Source organism: Mytilus trossulus, chromosome 5 (assembly GCF_036588685.1).
Source record: "Mytilus trossulus isolate FHL-02 chromosome 5, PNRI_Mtr1.1.1.hap1, whole genome shotgun sequence".
NCBI classification, from domain to species: Eukaryota; Metazoa; Mollusca; class Bivalvia; order Mytilida; family Mytilidae; genus Mytilus; species Mytilus trossulus.
The window spans coordinates 82251195-82267273 of record NC_086377.1 but is presented as its reverse complement, the minus strand read 5'-3'; positions in this window follow the sequence as shown (position 1 = coordinate 82267273).

The window sequence follows — 16079 nt, the reverse complement described above, 5'->3', positions numbered from 1 at the left end:
TGATGGGTCCGACGATGCTGCTGTCCATACGTTCGCGTGTGGTAGGGTTTGGAATGGTGTTAAGCGAGGCTAGCATAGCTTTGTTACAAATGTAGTTGCGTGCGGCTGTATCCTTGGGTTGGGCATAACAGAGATCATGGTGATATCCAGCCTGGTCCACTCGATTATTGGGTTTGATTAGTTTGTTCATGAACCCTGCACCGGTTGTATCAACACATTGAGACTTCTTGGCACCGCACAGCTTGTCGTTGCCAATCTTCCTCCGTCGCCCGTTGCTGGTAATTGTTTCGCCAGGTTTAACTGTGTCTTCCTACGACATTTTACGCAGATGATCATCGTTATTTTATTTAAATAAATGAACGTCGAAAACATTTCCTACAGTGCCAACGCCCCCAAGAGGAGCACTCACTACCTCCGCAGCGGTCGATCAGAGGGTTGATCATTGGGGAGTCGGACTGTGGTAAAACAAAGTTGTTGAACAACCTACTCCTGCGTGATGGATGGCTCGACTACGATCGGAAAATCACTTCACCAGCCCATCTACCAGATGTTGCAGCAATCACTTGGCAAAGGCTTCCCTGAGGAAGATATTCGAGACCTCCTACAATGTAAGAGAAATTACCCTACCCGTTGATCGATGTGGTCGACGCCTTACCACCACCACGACACCCGAGTGGTATCGACACTTTTTTTCTTCAAGCAGGGGAGTTATGTAACAGACCCCCGGGAACTCGCACCCAGCCGCAAAAACCTCGTGGTGTTCGACGACTTGATGCTGAGCAAACATAACACGTGTGCAGTCGATTATTTCAGATCTACTTCAAACTACCCCGAAAATCGATCCGCAAACTTACCCTGACTCTTCCAGCAGGACGCTAGGAATCTCGACGCGATCACTGCGACGATCTCACCAAGGAACAGTTCGACGCTCTGTGTAAGCATTGCTGGTCTGAGCGTCTCAAATAGTCTACGGTGGATATTCAGATCCGGGTCGAAATCGTCCGCAATGTTCCAGCCAACACCGAGGCGTTTGCCTAGAATCCTAGAGTTTGAATCCGATGGTCAAAAGATGAACGTTGTGTACTAAACGTAAATGGATAAAATTCACCTACAACTCCTCTTTGCCAGTCGCCCCGCCGATGCCTATGCAACCGTGATGAAAGCTGGAAAACAGCTCAAGGAGCAGTATGATGGTATTGAAGAGTGGAAGCAAAAATATGTGACAATGGTCTACCATAAATAAATGGGCAACAAACTGTTGCCGCAAACTGCTAATAACACCGACCCCAAGCATGGGTTTTCCTGCATCGTCTCTGGAAACGATCGCCAAATCCTTACCCGGTTCAATCCCCCACTGCATCTCAAGGAATCCAAGACCTAGGAGATGGCATTGGTGAACCTGGAAACCTATAACTTCATCCCCAACATTCATGCAGGTAACAATTTCTGCCGCTACTTCCCCGACGATGGTGCCAACTGGTTTCCCATCGCATTAATAAGCACAGGTTCCTATGACATCGGAGACATCAACAATGAGATACAGCAGCGGCTACGGCTCTACAAACACAAAACGAAGATCATCATCGATGCCAACCGGACGACACTAAGAGCAACGCTGACCCTCGCCAGACACTATCAAGTACACTTCAACGTTGTCAATAGAATCAAAACCGTATTTGGATTCGAGCGGCAGATTTACACGTTCAATATAATCACAAACGGCTATACGGAAGGGGAACACATTGTAAATATCATCAGCATCAACAGCATTCTGGTGAAAAGGGGTATCACCCATGGAAGTTATGTAAATGGTACACAGCAGTCTATCATCTACAGATTCTTTCCCGCAGACGGTCCTGATATAAGATTATTCAAACCGCTTAGAATCTAGTATACCTTGCGATAACCTTGCGAACCATCAATCGCATGCATACGTATCTCACCGATCAAGACGGTAGGCAGATCGATTTTAGGAGTGAACATCTCACCATACACTTTCATCTTCGATAGGTATAAATAGATTACTTATCACGAAAATGGTTAAAACTTGACAAAAGATCAAGCTGATAAACTACAACAGGCTGCCAAGAAAGGTTGTCTCCATTCGTTTGTCCCACGCAAACCTGAAAGGCGAACACGACATGTGGCTCTCCAACAGCCAGGTTCGAAAGATAATCAAGCTCCTACAGAAGGGTACTGGTGACATGGTTCTAGAGTTGAGTGCAACCCAATTAAAGGAAAACATGCAGAAGGTGGGTGGCTTCCTACCCATGATGGCGGGACTGGCAATTAAGCACTTCCCTTGCTAGCAAAAACCATTCAACCCACCTTAGGTGTTGGAGCCTTTAGTGGTCTGGGTGGAGTAGCCGTCAACAAGGCCTTAGGGTCTGGATTGTACATGAAACGTGGTGGATGCGTTTGCACAGTGAAACCTAGTGGCAACGGTCTCTACCTCAAACCCTCAAACGCCCAGATCACCTATTGTGATGGACTCTACATGAAGCGTGGTCAGCAAATCCACGACGGAGCCGGTCTGATCTTAGGTGCTAAAGCCCCTTTAAAAATATTCCCCTGCTCCTATAAATAAACGGATGATTTAGACAGACCAGAGTCGAATGTATGGAAGACCAACTCAACGGGGAATATTCATCAGTGTCAACGTACCTTGAAGATCGACAAAAGTCTGGACAAATTTGTATCTGCAGCACTGGATGCTTGTTTTGTGGGCAGTTTCATGTTAACCAGCTGCACCATGGGTTCAGCTCTGACCGGTATAGGTATTATAGCCTCCCTTCGGGATCCCCTATGATCCCTTGCTTGCTTGAGTGCCCCTGGCGTGATGGTATTCACACTGATCTCAAGGCGTATCATGAAAAAGAAGAAAAACACCGCGACATCTTGCGATTGGCGCAGTCCACACATTTTTTTGGTCAAACAATGTATTAGTACTGCTTTGGCTGATGATGAACACATTGATGATGCGGAGTTTGGGAAGATCATAATCTGCCTCAAGAACTACTATGATGAGAAAGATCAGCTGCGACAACCTTCCACCACTTTAAGTGAGGACCTTTGTGCGCATGCGCCGTAAATTTTTTGGACTGATTTTCTCACAAGGGTGCAAGAAAATTACTCCTGCTTGGTCGTTTTGCTGACTTCTAAGCTTGTATTACTCACGAATGCTCCTTCCAAGGGTTCATCTCTCTGTTCAGTATACTGCAGGCCCACACCCTTGTCGTTTCTCATTCTCTGTTTTTCAAGGTGAGGATCTTACTCCTTCCAAACTTTCCATCTTCTTCTACCACTTCCAGAATTTTTAATTTACTCCGATTTTTTTAATTTACTTTACGTGACCAAAGAGGCGGAACTAGACAGTGAAATAACAAACTTGAGATGGAAGTTAGAGCACTGGTCTAAGCTCCTCCCATTCTTTACATTTCCTATGACAAACAACACACGGCGGCACTGGAGATTTCAATGATTAAAAAATCATTCAGTTAGCGCACTCCTCTAAAAATAACCGAAGTTAACTCATTCGAAGATCAAAAGGAAAATTACCAATCATGTTACAAAAGACTATGATGTATAATATTTTATTTTTTGAAAGAGTGTATAATTAGAAGTTACTGTTGATACATGTAAAATAAAGGATATTTTTAATATCTCGTAGGACTTCACTAAATCAGTTCATGAACATACAAATCTAAAATTTTCTCTATGCAATATCCAACCGGCTGCTAATCTCTCAATCTTTCTAATATTATTCAAACATTTATTCAATAGGTAGATACAAACGTGACTAAAAGGAATTTGGGTACACTACCTATTGTCTATGTTTACGGAGGGCCAACTGGCACTTTGGGTCCTCTGTAAACATAGAAGACAGGAAGTGTACCCAAATTCCTTTTAGTCACGTTTGTATCTTCCTATCAACTAATTGTGTACTTAATATTAGGCAGATTGAGAGATAAGGGGGCTCTTAACATTGCCATGCGCTCTTTGTCCTGAAATGTTGATATTTTTTGCTGAAAAATCTAAGCCCTCCGTAGATATTGAAGATGACATTATTCTTGGAGATCCTTTTATACAATCTTTATATATACAGAGTCTATGATTTCGTCGAATATTATTGACATTGAAAGAACAGGGGGGGGGGTCTCATCGTCCTTTAAGCGGTCTCACTATATATTTTTGGGGGGGCTTTTCATATATATTTTATTCATATTTCTAAATGTTTCTAGAGTGAGCGGTTTTTGTTTTTGTTTTAAGAATTATTGGATATAAATTAAAGTGTTTATGTAGTTTTATTGATAGAAATCTATATTACATAAAGACAAATATGCAACTTACATAAGCATTGATAAGGGTTTAGATTCGAGGATAACGAAAGTTTAAGACAACTTGAAGGGGTCATAAGACGATTTTCTACGTATCGTTTCACTCCTTTCAACTTTGAAAATCATTCTTTTAATGTTATCAAATATTATATTTTTTTTATGATTTTCAACTAAATTTGAATATCGAACAGACTGCTAGCAGCCGGTTGGATATTAAATTTCGAATAACAAACCGGCCGCTAACATCACATCCTATAGGATTCTGATTTCACTTAAAAAAACATGTTTTTTTTTTTTTTTTGATATCAAAGTAAGAGATGTGGAATGATTGCCAATCTTGCCAGTCTTCAACAACGAGAAAACCCCATACTATATATACGGCTGTAAAAGGCATCGACATGAAACATAAACAAACTGTCTTAATCTATAACAAAACAATTTTTACGAAAAGTAATTGTAACAGACATGAACAATCACTGAACTACATGATTCTGACTAAGGACGGGCTCACCAACAATGTGGCGGGTAAATCGTGTTAACAGACGTTAACAATCTATCTAACGTGGCATAGTTTTGAAAAAGTAAAACGTTAAAATAAATTATTGAATGTTCACTTTTTTTAAATGATTATGCATGTAATAAGTATAATAATGTGGACAATACTATCGAATTTATTAATTTGATCGAGTTGCGTATTAAACATCTCAACAGGGCGAATCAACATGCAGTAATATGTAGCAATATATCTGACCAGAAAAAAACACATTGAACAATATAAGAAATTCTGATTAAAAACAATCGACCAACTCTACATTTTACTCTAGAAATTAAAATTTAGAAAACATATTTTTATATAAGTACTACATGTTCACCGTGATAACAAGTATGACTTGAATGTTGACTCATCAAAACAAATCATATAAACGATTTTTACTTGACATCTTCAGATACAAGTAGAAATGTGGCTGTCTTAATAAAATGTTTTGGCTTCTAATTATCATGATCATGTAATGATAGCGAATTTTTGTATTCAACTGAATTGTATAGAAAAGAGTTCAACAGAATGCATCAGACACCAGCAATCTAAAATATCTCATCAGGAAAATAAAAAGATTTTGAATCACAGACGAATACAAGTAATGTTTACCAATGAAACACGACCAGTCTCCCAAATAAAAAGACCACACTCGGGAAATATATGTGATAAGTCAGACTGTACATTTCTGCTATTGTTGTTCATTTAGTTCGACCTCGAAAATATGTATAAACAAGATAAGTACTACGTGGTCAAAGTATAAATTAAATGATGAATCATCATAACAGGAAGATAAAGGGTGTGATTATTAACAATTTGAACTTGACATCATCCGGAGGTTACAAGTGGAAACATGATTATCTCTACATCAGCTTGATTCGACCTTTTTCATTATATTATTCAATGCTTTTAATTTTGAGTGTAGTATACGTTGACTAAATTACGGATGAGGGGGGCTGATAATTTTAACACGTTTTTATGTGATATAGATACAATGGATAAGCGTTGATTCTTGAAAAAGAAACCATGAGCCCGGAGGGCGAATGGTTTGTTTTTCATGAATCAACGCTTATCCATTGTAACTATAACTTAAACTATTGTGTTAATGTCTTGTCAAAATTAACGCCTATTCTTAATTAGAAGGTATTGTAAGTGAGTTTAAATAACCATGTTATCGTGTCAAACGATCCATTACAATAAATTAAATATCACAAATAAATGTTTAAAAATACAAATACATTATTACACAACATGTCTGCCCTTTAAGATTTTCATATTATCAGGCATCTGAATATTATCTGTTTATACAGAATAAGTTCTATTCGGACTCATTTCTATTAAAATTGAAAATGGAAATATAGAATGTGTCAAATAGACAACCTGACAAAGAAGATACATATAGTGCATATAATAAGTGTGTTTCCGAACGTTTTAACACGAAGCCTAATTCTAGGCACTTAACGATTTTCTAGCATAGGAATGTGCGAATTAGCATTTGTAAAATTATGTAGTAAAACAGATGAAATCATATTAATATATTAATTCATAAAACAATAATGGACAAAAAGAATGTAATCATTTTTATTTCAAACATGTGGAATATAAAAAAAGAAGATGTGGTATGATTGTCAATGAGACAACTCTTCACATGAGACCAAAATAACACAGAAATTAACAACTATAGGTCACTGTACGGTCTTTAACAATGAGCAAAGCCCATACCGCACAGTCAGCTATAAAAGGCCCCGAAATGACAATGTAAAACAATTCAAACGAGAAAACTAACGGCTTATTTATGTAAAAATGCAAAAAAACCACTGAATTACAGCTAGGCTCCTGACTTGGGACAGGCACTTACATACAGAATGTGGCGGGGTTAAAAATGTCATCGGGATCACAACCCCCTAACCTGGGACAGTGGTATAACAGTACAACATAAGAACGAACTATAAAAATCAGTTGGAAAAGGTTTAACTCATCAGATGGACAGAAATACAAGTGGACGTGGAATAGCCAACATTAATCCGATTATAAACGCCCAAACTCGCTTTTATTGCACAAAATATCCACAATATCATACAAAACAAGAACAAAAACTGGAAAACCAGAGATTATGGTCAATAAAGAGAACTGAGGGATTCGACCCTAAACAGACAAAACCTAAACTTTAACTCATTAATCTTAACCATGAACCCTCGTGGCTACCAACTCATATTGTACGTTTGCCTATTATTAATATATAAAGGTACAAGCCCTGTGTGTATGTTGAACCGATGTATATCATATATTTATTAATATATATAAAATAAACATATAAATCGTAACCAATTGGTAGCCCAGAGGTTTCATCGATATGTTGAAGTCAGTAACATTTAACAGAATTCGTGGACGGTTCGATTCCCAGTGAAGGCATATAGAAATTACAAAAATTAAAGGTAAGTTTTTAAAATAATTCCATTAGTGAACAGAAATCAGTAAATTAGTCAATTCAACCTTAATGAAATTAGACACACAAAGGAAACAATAGAATATAATCTGGTGAGTCCATTTCAGTGACGGATTTAGGAAGCGTTGATTCCAGAGAAAGAATCCACGGTAAATGAATAGGCTGACGTCACCACAATGGTTTAATTTAATCTTAAGTAATAACAGTAATTGCGCAATGTCATAAATACAACACGTTTCGAAATCTTGAAAAAAGCAAGTGTTGCATACATGTATGATTGTCATTAGTAAATCAAGTTTTGGATCTTGTTTATTATGAGTAATAAGTTTTAACTATTGGGGCTATTTGGAATTTCTTTCGTCAGATTTTATGTGTCCTGCGTGCTTTATGTCTTTACATACAGGTATTAAACTAATTTTTGATGGTCTTTTTCTTAATTAGATTAAACTTTTATACATGTGAGGGACGAGTTGACATATCTTTATTTAGCAGCAGCAGATAAACTATTCTCCATCAGTTCAGTTGGGCGATTTTTCAATGTAGCCAGTTGTCTTCGATTCAATTGTATCGTACAGACAAGTAAGTTATTTAACGTGACACAGTATGATGCAGTTAGTACATTTCATTTTATCATGACATATTTGGTAATGAACAGTTATTTTGGTGAACAGTTAGGCAGACATAGCTTTATTAACTCGACATGTGACTAAATAAATGGATTATGACCAATAAACACTTAAAATTTACTGCAAGCATGTTTTTTTTTATATAATTATTCAGAAGGTAGATATGGAGGATATGGTATGAGTGCCAATGAGACAACTCTTCATCCAAGTAACAATTTACAAAAAAGAAGGGTTTGTTTTTACTTCAGACTCAGAACGTGTTTGAAATAAGCATTCAACGTGTGTATGCTCTGATAAATCTAGGAATCATATAATATTTTCAAAAAAATGTCAATAAGGCTACTTATTCAATCGTTCTTAAAAAAAATCGGATGTTATGTAGAAAGTAAAGTAACGAAAATACCGAACTCCAACGCATATTCACAAATCGAAAAGTGATTTATGAAATAGCAAAATCAAAAACTCAAACACAACTTACGAATGGAAAACAACTGTCATAATCCTGATTTTTTACAGGAATTTCCTACTGTAGAAAATGGTAGCGTAATATGGATGACAATAATGTTTCTTTAAGTTATCAACATTATTTGAAAAATGTTCAAAGAAATGTTTCAGTGATATGTTTTTTTAACATTGAACAACATTTTAAAATTTTGTGCATGCGTCTTGAAAAAGATACCAAAGGGACAGTCAAACTCATAAATCGAAAATAAACTGACAATGCCATTGCTAAAAATGAAAAAAAGACAAACAGACAAACCTTAGTACACATGACACAACAAAGGAAACAAAAGAATAAACAACGCGAACCCCACCAAAAACTAGGGGTGATCTCAGGTGAAAACGTTACGTATATAAAATTGAGGAAACATATCTAAACATCATTTTGATTCATAATGTGTTAACACAATTCTTTGAAAATGTAGAAATGATGTAACAATATACTCAAATAACATATTACTGTTATCCAGATTTACTGTTATAGTGCTGACAGCGAACGTTACAAATTCAAGCTAAGTCTATTACCGACACTTTATAGACATGATGCTTACCAATTTTGGAACAAGTAACCAGAAAGTTGATTAACTGTTAAGATTTGAAAATATCTCACATGTTCACAACATATAAATGCGTCAGAAGATAATCATTATTAAAAAATGTGTTGAGGATTGCAAACGAAACAACTATCCATCAAAGGTCAAGCTGATTTTTTTTAGTGTAAGCAAACAAATTTAAATAGAGAGAGGGGCATAATGATTAATGTGATGAAAGTATTATGATATAAGTTATCAAAGGTACCAGAATTATAATTTAATACGCCAGACACGCGTTTCGTCTACATAAGACTCATCAGTGACGTTCAGATCAAAATAGTCCAAAATAGTTAAGCCAAACGAGTACAAACTTGAAGAGCATTGAGGACTCGAAATTTCAAAAAGTTGTTCCAAATACGGCTAAGGTCATCTATTCCTGGGATGAGAAAATCCTTAGTTTTTCGAAAAAATCAAAGTTTTGTTAACAGGAAATTTACAAAAATGATGCTTACCGATTTTGGAACAAGTAACCAGAAGGTTGAATAACTGTTAAGATTTGAAAATAGCTCACATGTTAACAACATATAAATGCGTCTGAAGATATGCATGTTCAACGAGTATTATGATTTATATAGGGGAGTACCTTGTTATTTAGATAACATTTATCAAGTCTTAAACTTCTATTTGATGGTCAATACTATAAGTAAATTCAGAAATTATTGCATACATTTATTATTGCAATCTGGTCATTTAACACTAAAATTTGATTTTAATTTCTTCATATACAAATTTTCAAAATGCGAGTTTAAAGTGTTGCAATTATAACTCGGTTGCATTTATCTCAATAATAAAAACATCGGAATAAATTCTGAATTTACAGTAACCAAGTCCTGCTTAATGATTAGGATTGTTTATTTCCATTAATTTTGTCAAGTGAACATAATCCAAAAATTTTTAGTATCCATCAACGTAAAATACACATTCGACTTGATCGGCATAAAATGTGAGTGAAAACTGAAGCGTGTAGTTCATTCCGAAACTTTAGAGGTTTCAATGTTTAATCCATATATTTGTTCTTTTATGATTCGTAGGCAGTATTTTTCTTTAGTTCTACTTCATTTGTTCAAGGTCGTACTAGGCGCATTTATCACTATCATACGACTGGGTTTTAGACAGTTCAAAGTAAAATAATGAACACGCACGTGCAAATGGTATATGTCCAATCTTTTCCCCAATAACCGAATTCACGGTGGGTAAGGTTGTCCTGCGAGAGAGCGTTCTGTGCTGGTGATTTTGGGTAAACAGTTGGTCATATTAGAAACAATCGTTACAGAATCAATACAATTGAGCAGATCATTGTATTTAATCTGATTTGCCACTCCTATTTTTACTTTTGTGCATCCATTTGGCTGTTTAATAAGCGTTTTCAAATAATCGTAACTTATATTACATAAAAGGGCAACATCGTCCGTCCAATATCAGATGAACATATATCTAATTAGTTTTATTTAAGATATTAAATGCCCTTAAATTGATGATTCTCTACATAATATGATACCGAACACAGTTTTAAAAGGATCTTAAGGTTAAGTGACATGTATAACGAAAATAAACGTTTGACTGGTTTATTCAGTTAGATATACGAGGCTATACGATCTAACTATTGGTGCCTCTAATTTCTTCCTTTATATGTACACTGTCTCCAATACATTTGGACTGGATAAAAAAACGACATAGACTTGCTTTTCTTACATAACTGATAAAAACTTACTAGACTGGAACAGTATGTGAACAATTGCAAGTCACAGTATGACCTTCAACAACGAGCAAAAATCATAACGAATACTAGCTATAAAAATGTAAACGATTAAAAAGTGAAGACCTTCGGACTGATTTAAAATACAACTTTGAACAAAAAACAAATATGACAGATAGCAACCATCGATAACAACTGGTTTTGAGCACTCGTGACAGGGCTTAACATGTTTGTTTGCGCTCCATACCCCACCCAATCCCTCCTCCTGTCTCCCTTCATTGGTACAGTGGTGTAACAACACAACACGTAGCACATAAAATGATAACATAAAGTCACAAATTATTGATCAACGAGTACTCACAGCCACTGAAAGCTAGTCCAAAGCCACATTTTCAACTAATAGATAAACCATAGATATAGGAAGATGTGGTGTGAGTGCCAATGAGACAACTCTCTATCCAAATAACAATTTAAAAAATAAACCATTATAGGTTAAAGTACGGCCTTCAACACGGAGCCTTGGCTCACACCGAACAACAAGCTATAAAGGGCCCCAAAATTACTAGTGTAAAACCATTCACACGGGAAAACCAACGGTCTAATCTATATAAAATGTTCTCTTAGATTAAAAGCTCAATCGGTACACATCAAACAAACGCAAAACTTAAGTTCACATTTAAATTTTTGGTTTAGCAGAACTTTAAAACTGTGCAGTAAATCTTGTGCTCACAACAGTTATTGTCATAAATATGTATACATCAGACATTATAAAGACATCTGGTAGATACTAGGTAGTGTTTTACAGTTCAAGTAATGATCATAAAGGGATGGAGATTGCAGGAAGTTTAACATAGGAGAAGAAGAAATTGATAGTAATTTTTGGCGAAAGACCTTAACCCTTCTTTGCATTAAATTCTGAAAGTTTTCTTGTTGCCTTTAGTGACAAACACAAAGAAAAATCATGCTACACAGAAGAACAAGTAGTCAGTATGCTGGATTTTCTTATCGACAACATATTTGTTGAGTTTGGATATAGACTTTTCCAACAAATTGTCGGCATTCCTATGGGAACAAACTGTGCGCCTCTTCTTGCCAACCTCTTCTTATTTTCATATGAATCGGAGTTCCTCCAGACACTAATCAAAAACAAGAGGATCAAAGAAGCCAGATTATTTAATTTCACTTTCAGATATATTGATGATGTTCTTTCCTTAAACAATCCGAACTTTTCTGATTGAATTCCATTAATATATCCTCCAGAACTCGAGATTAAAGAAACAACAGACACGGCTTCCTCCGCCTCATTTTTAGACTTATATCTCGAATTTGACTTACACAGTCATCTCAGTACCAGAATCTATGACAAACGAGACGATTTTAATTTCGAAATTATAAATTTCCCCCACCTTAGTAGCAATATACCAACTTCACCTGCATATGGGATATATATTTCCCAACTTATTCGATATTCAAGAGCTTGCAGCTCCTACTCAGACTTTGTAAAACGTCATCAGTGTCTGAGTAGAAAGTTGATGAACCAGGGGTATGTCATAGAACGTCTCGTCCTTTTCCAAAAAAGTTCATCGGAAGGTACCAAGACCTTGTTGATAAATATTCCGTATCAACTTCTCAAATAATACACGATGGTCTTGATGTATAGATTCTGCGTACTGATGTTGTGTATCATCTAACAACATGTTGTATTGTTCTTTTATTTGTTTTTGTTCTATTATTAAGATTACTTTTACTGTTGAATGGTTTTATGTGATATCCGTTTGACGTGGCTCGGTACTTATACATCTCGTCAATGTGTTTGTATTGGCTTTCATTTTTTGGTGATTTGTTATGTATATGTGACTCTTTGTATTTCTTTTGTGCTTATAACGTGACTCTGTACTTTAAAAGATCCCGTCAGTATGATATTTGTCTATAATATGTCATTATGCTATATTTCTATTATGAATTACTATATACGTTGAACCACAAACGTCAAAATCAATCAATGGCGTAGTGGAATTAACAATTTTTGGATTCTCATAAATTCTATGTATAACTTTTGGACTAGTTTGAATATCGGTCTATTTCTGTAATTTATTCTTACATTCTTTTGATTTTTTAACCCTGTATGCGTACGTTGCCTATGTAAATTTTAAAATTTTTTGTATGCACATTGAACGACAAATTTATGTGACGTATATTATTTTTCTGACGTCAGACACTCAGATCTATCCATGTGTTCGTAGATAGTAGATGTTTTTGTGTCCTGTTAAATTGTTATACGATGATGACTGATGTACCCATATTTTGACTTTTTTTTATTAATTGTGACTATTTATTTAACGCATCATGTAAATGTAGCGGAATTTGATGAGACTGTTATTACAGTGAGAGGGTTAGCGCTATAGAACCAGGTTTAATCCACCATTTTCTACATTTGAAAATACCTGTTCCAAGTCAGGAATATGACAGTTCTTGTCCATTCGTTTTTGATGCGTTTTGTTTTTTGATTTTGCCATGTGATTATGGACTTTCCAAATTGATTTTCCTCTGAGTTCAGTATTTTTGTGATTTTACTTTTTTCATTACATAAATTTTGTCTGACATTTTCGTTTACCTTGCAATTGAAAAGATAGTAGATGTTTTTGTGTCCTGTTGAATTGTTCCTTTTAAAAGTTTTGGATTCTCATAAATTCTATGTATAACTTTTGGACTAGTTTGAATCTCGGTCTATTTCTGTGATTTATTCTGACATACTTTTGATTTTTTAACCCTATATGCGTACATTGCCTATGTAAATTTTAAAATTGTTTGTATGCACATTGAACGACAAATGTATGTGACGTATATTATTTTTCTGACGTCAGACACTCAGATCAATCCATGTGTTCGTAGATAGTAGATGTTTTTGTGTCCTGTTAAATTGTTATACGATGATGACTGATGTACCCATATTTTGACTTTTTTTATTAATTGTGACTATTTATTTAACGCATCATGTAAATGTAGCGGAATTTGATGAGACTGTTATTAAAGTGAGAGGGTTAGCGCTATAGAACCAGGTTTAATCCACCATTTTCTACATTTGAAAATGCCTGTTAAAAGTCAGGAATATGACAGTTCTTGTCCATTCGTTTTTGATGCGTTTTGTTTTTTTGATTTTGCCATGTGATTATGGACTTTCCAAATTGATTTTCCTCTGAGTTCAGTATTTTTGTGATTTTACTTTTTTCATTACATAACTTTTGTCTGACATTTTCGTTTACCTTGCAATTGAAAAGATAGTAGATGTTTTTGTGTCCTGTTGAATTGTTCCTTTTAAAAGTTTTGGATACTCATAAATTCTATGTATAACTTTTGGACTAGTTTGAATCTCGGTCTATTTCTGTAATTTATTCTTACATACTTTTGATTTTTTAACCCTGTATGCGTACATTGCCTATGTAAATTTTAAAATTGTTTGTATGCACATTGAACGATAAATTTATGTGACGTATATTATTTTTCTGACGTCAGACACTCAGATCTATCCATGTGTTCGTAGATAGTAGATGTTTTTTGTGTCCTGTTAAATTGTTATACGATGATGACTGATGTACCCATATTTTGACTTTTTTTTTATTAATTGTGACTATTTATTTAACGCATCATGTAAATGTAGCGGAATTTGATGAGACTGTTATTACAGTGAGAGGGTTAGCGCTATAGAACCAGGTTTAATCCACCATTTTCTACATTTGAAAATGCCTGTTCCAAGTCAGGAATATGACAGTTCTTGTCCATTCGTTTTTGATGCGTTTTGTTTTTTGATTTTGCCATGTGATTATGGACTTTCCAAATTGATTTTCCCCTGAGTTCAGTATTTTTGTGATTTTACTTTTTTCATTACATAAATTTTGTCTGACATTTTCGTTTACCTTGCAATTGAAAAGATAGTAGATGTTTTTGTGTCCTGTTGAATTGTTCCTTTTAAAAGTTTTGGATTCTCATAAATTCTATGTATAACTTTTGGACTAGTTTGAATCTCGGTCTATTTCTGTAATTTATTCTTACATACTTTTGATTTTTTAACCCTGTATGCGTACATTGCCTATCTAAATTTTAAAATTGTTTGTATGCACATTGAACGACAAATTTATGTGACGTATATTATTTTTCTGACGTCAGACACTCAGATCTATCCATGTGTTCGTAGATAGTAGATGTTTTTGTGTCCTGTTAAATTGTTATACGATGATGACTGATGTACCCATATTTTGACTTTTTTTTTATTAATTGTGACTATTTATTTAACGCATCATGTAAATGTAGCGGGATTTGATGAGACTGTTATTACAGTGAGAGGGTTAGCGCTATAGAACCAGGTTTAATCCACCATTTTCTACATTTGAAAATGCCTGTTCCAAGTCAGGAATATGACAGTTCTTGTCCATTCGTTTTTGATGCGTTTTGTTTTTTGATTTTGCCATGTGATTATGGACTTTCCAAATTGATTTCCCCTGAGTTCAGTATTTTTGTGATTTTACTTTTTTCATTACATAAATTTTGTCTGACATTTTCGTTTACCTTGCAATTGAAAAGATAGTAGATGTTTTTGTGTCCTGTTGAATTGTTCCTTTTAAAAGTTTTGGATTCTCATAAATTCTATGTATAACTTTTGGACTAGTTTGAATCTCGGTCTATTTCTGTAATTTATTCTTACATACTTTTGATTTTTTAACCCTGTATGCGTACATTGCCTATCTAAATTTTAAAATTGTTTGTATGCACATTGAACGACAAATTTATGTGACGTATATTATTTTTCTGACGTCAGACACTCAGATCTATCCATGTGTTCGTAGATAGTAGATGTTTTTGTGTCCTGTTAAATTGTTATACGATGATGACTGAGGTACCCATATTTTGACTTTTTTTTATTAATTGTGACTATTTATTTAACGCATCATGTAAATGTAGCGGAATTTGATGAGACTGTTATTACAGTGAGAGGGTTAGCGCTATAGAACCAGGTTTAATCCACCATTTTCTACATTTGAAAATGCCTGTTCCAAGTCAGGAATATGACAGTTCTTGTCCATTCGTTTTTGATGCGTTTTGTTTTTTGATTTTGCCATGTGATTATGGACTTTCCAAATTGATTTTCCTCTGAGTTCAGTATTTTTGTAATTTTACTTTTTTCATTACATAAAGTTTGTCTGACATTTTCGTTTACCTTGCAATTGAAAAGATAGTAGATGTTTTTGTGTCCTGTTGAATTGTTCCTTTTAAAAGTTTTGGATTCTCATAAATTCTATGTATAACTTTTGGACTAGTTTGAATCTCGGTCTATTTCTGTAATTTATTCT